We start from the raw sequence: 5,855 nt of genomic DNA, 5'->3' as shown, positions 1-5,855 counted from the left end.
CCTTTTGGGAGTGGCACTATCAAGAAGTATGGCCTTGTTGGAGTAGGTGTAGCCTTGTTGGAGGAAGTGTGGAAGTGGGATTTGAGGTCTCATATGCTCAAGCTATGCCCAGTGTAGAACATAGTTCACTTCCTATATCCTGTGAATCAAGATGTAGAGTTCTTAATTTCTTCTCCAGCATTTAACTTCTTTTTTAGTACCATGTTAGCTTAACACTGCTATGCTTCCTACCATGATGATAATAAACTAAACATTTGAAACTGTAAGATAGCCCCAATTAAATGTTTTCCTTTATAAGAATTGCCATTGTCATGGTGTCTCTTTGCAGCACTAGTAACCCAAACTAAGACACAGAGTTCTTCCATGGGTGGAAGAAGTCCATAACATGTGTCACTACAGGAAACCAAGTCATAGTCAGTCTGTAACATCTACCTTGGAAGGTTTGGTGAACACAAAATGAGGTTCAATTTTGTCTGTACCACTTAACATTTTTGACTCCTTTGTCCCAGATGATTGGCCTAAATTGACTGGTGTATAAAATGTGTGTGCGTTGACATGATCTTGCTCAGTTTTATCATGACCACCACAGGATGTCTACCGGTAGCCTCCTTGGTCTGGCTCCTATAACTAGCCATGGAGCAGGCTACTAGTACAGAAAATGGCCAGAACAAGTGCAACAACAGACACATAGTTCTGCTATTGAAGAACTGGGGGTCTGTGACAGAACCTTTGTTGACAAGAAGTTAATTGTACAGTAGAAAAAAATGCAAAATTCCAAAATGCAAAGTTAATAGGCCACAGACAGACTTCATCCAAGCTCTGGCAGCCCAGAGTGGACCACTAAGCTGAAGGGCAAAGTCACGATGTTGGCTCGGGGACTCCAGAAACATTCCTAGGAAGGACTATAAAGGTTTATCATATTGTACTAAATATTAGGGGGACAGTGAGTACTGTTAATAAGTTTTCTGAATTTCTGTGTCAACAAAATGACCCAGCTCTCCTCTCATTTTGTCCCTAGAACGCAGCCCAGGATGAACATGGGGATACATACTGGGCTGTTTGTGAGCATCTGTTGGATTCTTTTATTTTCTAGCTGTTTCTTTTCTCTCTTAATCCATATTCCTGGGAACAGCAGGATCCTGAAATTCATTCTTTCTGTTCTTTGAAGCTCACCCACGACTTTCAAAGCTACAGCTGCATCCTCAGGCTCTTCCTGGGTTGCTATTTGACTGCTATTTCACCCACTGGGTCTCACAAGGTCCTAGAAGGTCATCACACGCTGATGCTCCAGATTTACACTCGCTTTGTAGAGAACAACAAGGAGAGAGAAGAGAGACTCAGAAAAGTCTTGAAGAAGAGATGTCTTGGATAGTCCTAATTTGGAGACCTTTGTGCCAAGGTGGGCAGTTCAGGCCTTTGACTAACATGCTCACTAGAAGGGGAGAGAGAAACAGTTCTCCTAACAATAATAGGACAGACATCAGATTGAGTGCTGATATTTGCTAAATTAAAATACGGGAGAATATTTTTGGTGGCCCCTTCCCATAGGAGCTTTGCAAGAATAGCTTTGGGGTCCAGCTTTCAGGGTAGACTTAATTTTGTCCAGCCAGCTGGCTCACCCTTGAGAATGTCTCAATCTATGAACCCTCTGCTAAGTGTTTGTTCATCCCCGGCAGATTTACAGCCCTCGGTGAAGCAGCCTTCATAATGGAAACCCTGACAGCCCAAGTTCTGCTGACAGGAAGGACACAGCTGTGATAAAACTTGAACATGAACGGGAAGGTGTGCTTAGTCTCGTGGGTTTGCCATGCCTGCAGGTCACAGAGAAGCACATCCTTAATTGGTCCGGGGCTCTAAGGAAGGCCCGCTAACACCTGGTCCTCAAATTGGTTTGGATTTATTTATCTGAGCGGTTGTCATAGGGCAATGAAAAACTTAAGCCCGGTGGACTTAGAGGTTGATCCTTATTTTCATTTTTGTCTTTTCCATCTAAATCAGGTAGACGAGCAAAGGCCTTTGGGAGAAATGCAACCTACCATGGGGTCATGGTAGAAAAGGGCTTGCAAGAACAAGAGGGAAGTGTCTACCTTTACACTATACAGAAGAGTTAATTGCACAGGAAATAAAGCCGGAAGCTTTAGAAGTTTAGTGGCAGCCCTTTACTGGTAACATCTGAGGTTTAAGGAAGTGGATCATCTATGATCACATATGCTCTATGATCTCAGACGTCACCCGTGTGTGTACATGCGCCTTTCTGTCCATGCTTGGAATATGTAGAGATGTTTTTAAAAAAGTAACGTACACTTGCTTATGAAATTGTCATAATCTCTGAGATGTTTGGAAGCGTCTGAGTCTCTGCATCAAGATGGTGGTTTTGCTTTTTTTAGTGAGAGTGTTGGACAGATTTCAGCAGAGGTAAGAGGACCCAAAGAATAACTTTTTAGCCATTACCTTTCAGGAAACATAAGGCCAGGCACCATACTTGGATAGATCCCAAGCAGATGAACTGCTATCATTCGGTGCTACTGCATTGCCAAAAGAAGTAGGTCATGGCGCTTCCTCGCAGTGCTATTTGGCTTTGTTCATTCCACGTTAGGATGCGCTAGTACAGGCACCCACAGCTGCTTACTCAGCTTCCACTGTAACATAGATACTCGTGGGCATTCTCAATTCAGGGGGTGGGACTTAATGGTGCCCACAGCTCAAGGAGGTGGGTGTTGGCTCTCTTCATTGTTCAGCTGAAGGGCAAAGCTCAGAGGGGTGAAATAGTTTTCGACAAGGCTACCAGAAAGGCAAATCATGGTGACAGAATTCAAGATTTTTGAGTATGTCCTATACTCTTAAATCTGGGCTGAATTGGAAACTGGATCCAAATTGCGGGTGTGAGAAACCTCTGCTTTACTATATGAGAGGCAGGATCATGTCACAGTAGCTCTTAGGGGTAGAACTCCTGGATATGTGAGGTCAAAACGATTTCCATGACACCAAAACATTTCACTGCCTCCGTGTCATTATCTTCATGTATCAAAGGACATTTTCTGGAGGCTACCGGATGTGTGCGTGATGGTGCCCCTCTCCTAAGAATAAATAGTGGGGTACTATTTGATTACTTTTTGTTTTATTTTAAAGGGGCTATTATAAACACTGATAATTATAACCCAAGCAAATAATAACTCCACCAAATTTTAAGAGCATGGAAAGGTTCAAATTTGGGAACTTGGAGTATTGTTTAAGGCAATGGCCCTTCTTCTTCAGTTCAGAAACCATGATATATTGATAAGATCTTCCACACATTACCTTAGCGGGTTGCTTACCCATTCGGTTCTTGCCTTCTCATCTCAGAGATTAAGAACAGCCCTTGAACCTATTTTACAGAGTTGCCTAAACTCATTGATCATTAATATTAATAAGACCCTGATAAATCAAATACAGCTTCAGTCTTGGCAGCACTGGGGCATGTTTAACTAGTTAAAAAAAACCCTCTCCTCCCCACACCCTGAACAAACAAATTAGCTCCATATGTTGTTCCCAATAAAAGAATAAAGCTATCTTAATCTTATCAGAATAAACTGTATTATGAAACAATATGTGGAAAATATTAATCATGAGCACAAAAGTTCCTTATCCCCAAGAGGGTCTATATGTGAAATCACTCCATGTTTGGAAATTGAACGCTGGCAAGGCTTGGCAACCTGTTTGTCTTCTTCCCCAAATCCTCTCCAAGGAGAAGCATTATTCAGACTTACAATACAGTGGACTAGTCTTGCCTGATTTGAATTTTTTTTTCTGAAATAAAGAATTTTATTTCATACAAAAGAATCGGTAGTTCATGATTAGGTGAGCAAACATTTTTTTCAGTCCATTATTTTTAGGTTATATTGCAAGTGGCTTCCTGACTCACTATTTGCCTACATGCTTGTGGGAAGCTTCTGTAGCCTCTTCTTGGTAGGAACTCCGGTTTTTCTGAATTCTTCCCTTTCCTTGAGGTATTCCAGTTTGCATTCTTCATAGAAGGCTGGATCATTATAGCAAGCAGTTAGACAGTCTTTCAGTGCAGAATTTTCTTTCCGGCATTTTACCACCATAAGGATTCCAGAGTCCTTGCAACATCTGGTAAAATCTTCAACTTGTTCAGCACACCTCTCTCTGGCCTTTTCTCTCATTATTTTGGGGATCAGAACATCTTTCTCCACATGTCTGAGATGCTGCTCTGTGGGGTCCAGCGCCATCTCGGAGGGCGGAGAAGAAGCCGGCCCCTGATTTGAATTTTATAGTAATAAATTTAGTATATAAATTTTAGTATATACTAAAATTATAAGCATGCAATCTTCTTTTAGGCTGGCTTCTTTCACTCATTCTGAGTGAACTGCATTGCTTTGTGAGTTTATAGGTTGCCTTCATCATGGTTGATAACAATCATTGTATTTACAGCATATACTCATCTGTTTTCCTTGAATGTTTTTCATATTTAGCCCATAATCAATAATTCACCTTTTAGACTGGGTTGGCCTGGAGCTTGCTTTACATAACAAGGCTGTTCTCAGAATCATAGAGATCCACCTGCTTCTGCATTGGATAAAAGATTTGCATCACCACACTAAGCTAGTCTATAAATACTCTTAATGTGTAGATAAAGCTTCCTCTTGGGGATAGCCACAGAAATGGGTTACTTTGAGAAAAGGGATTAAGTGACGTTGTCATGGGTGCAGATTTCTGGGTTTTCATGGACATGATCAGCTTTCTAGTAGTTTGCAAGGTGGTTGTACAAATTTGTATTTCTGCTTGTGCTGTGAAAGGGTGCTGTTGATCCCTTGGGGTTTCAAGTCTCATCTTAAGCATTCTTGTGGCTACCTTATTGAGTTTTCATTTCATGGATGGCTAACACAGTTGAGTCTCCACTGGCATATCACTGGAGTATGTTTTTAAAAGTTGTATTTATTTTTATTTTATGTGTATGATTATTTTGCCCGCATGTATGTGTGTATACCATGTTCATGCCTGGTGCCTGTGGAGGTCAGAAGTGGGAGCTGCATTCCCTAGCTCTGGTTGTGAGTGGCCATATGTGTGCTGGAAACTGAACTCAGGTCACCTTTGAGAGCAGCAAATGCTCTTAATTGCTAAGCTATTTCTCAGCCCCTACTGGGGAATTTTATTTTATTTTTTCTGTGAAGTGCATGTTTAGAATTTTCATCTTTTTTTTCTTGTGGTATTTTTCTTATCAATTTGAGGGAGTTATTTATATAACCCACATTCGGGTCCTTTGATAGCTTTAGTGCATATTTAAAGTCCTTTAGAGAGTACTTCTAGCATTCTACAGCCTCAATTATTTAGAAGTTAAGTTGGCAAAGCAGCTTGATGAGCCCAGCAACTACTGTCAAATCTGTCTCCACAAGCTTTGATGTTACAGACATCCCAGTACAAGAGCCGAGAGGAATAGACAACAGGGATTTTGTCTGAAGCTGGGTTAGACTTTTAGCTGTTCTGTTTACACACCATTAAGCAAACACTCTAGAATGTGGAGGAACAAGAGACAATGCTGTCTTAGAGCTCACTCAGAAGCTGTGCGCCATAGCTCTTTACAGATGACGAGCAGTCCTCTCTGAGGTGATGGACTTGGGGAGAGCAGACGCTATGATGGTTTCCAGATGTGAGCCCACGGAAGGCAGCGGGTTAGTTTGTCCTCCTGCCTGTCCTGATCGCTAGCCAGGCATTCACACAAAATGAACTGATTGTTGAACGCTCTTTCCCAGACTTCTCATCACTGCTGCTAAATTATGGCTTCACCTTAAAGTCGCTTGGGAAATTATAAGCAATTAGAACGGGGCATTGGTCATCAGTTTGTTTTGTATGCCTCC

The 5,855-nt window shown here is 41.6% G+C and overlaps 1 pseudogene; it reads right to left on the bottom strand.

Moving 5' to 3' along the window:
* Window positions 1-3,812: 3,812 nt before the first annotated feature.
* LOC101981793 lies at window positions 3,813-4,240 on the bottom strand (annotated as a pseudogene).
* Between the last annotated feature and the right edge of the window lie 1,615 nt (window positions 4,241-5,855).

The sequence above is a fragment of the Microtus ochrogaster genome, chromosome 6 (assembly GCF_000317375.1).
Source record: "Microtus ochrogaster isolate Prairie Vole_2 chromosome 6, MicOch1.0, whole genome shotgun sequence".
NCBI classification, from domain to species: domain Eukaryota; kingdom Metazoa; phylum Chordata; class Mammalia; order Rodentia; family Cricetidae; genus Microtus; species Microtus ochrogaster.
This window is presented reverse-complemented; position numbering and strand designations above follow the sequence as displayed.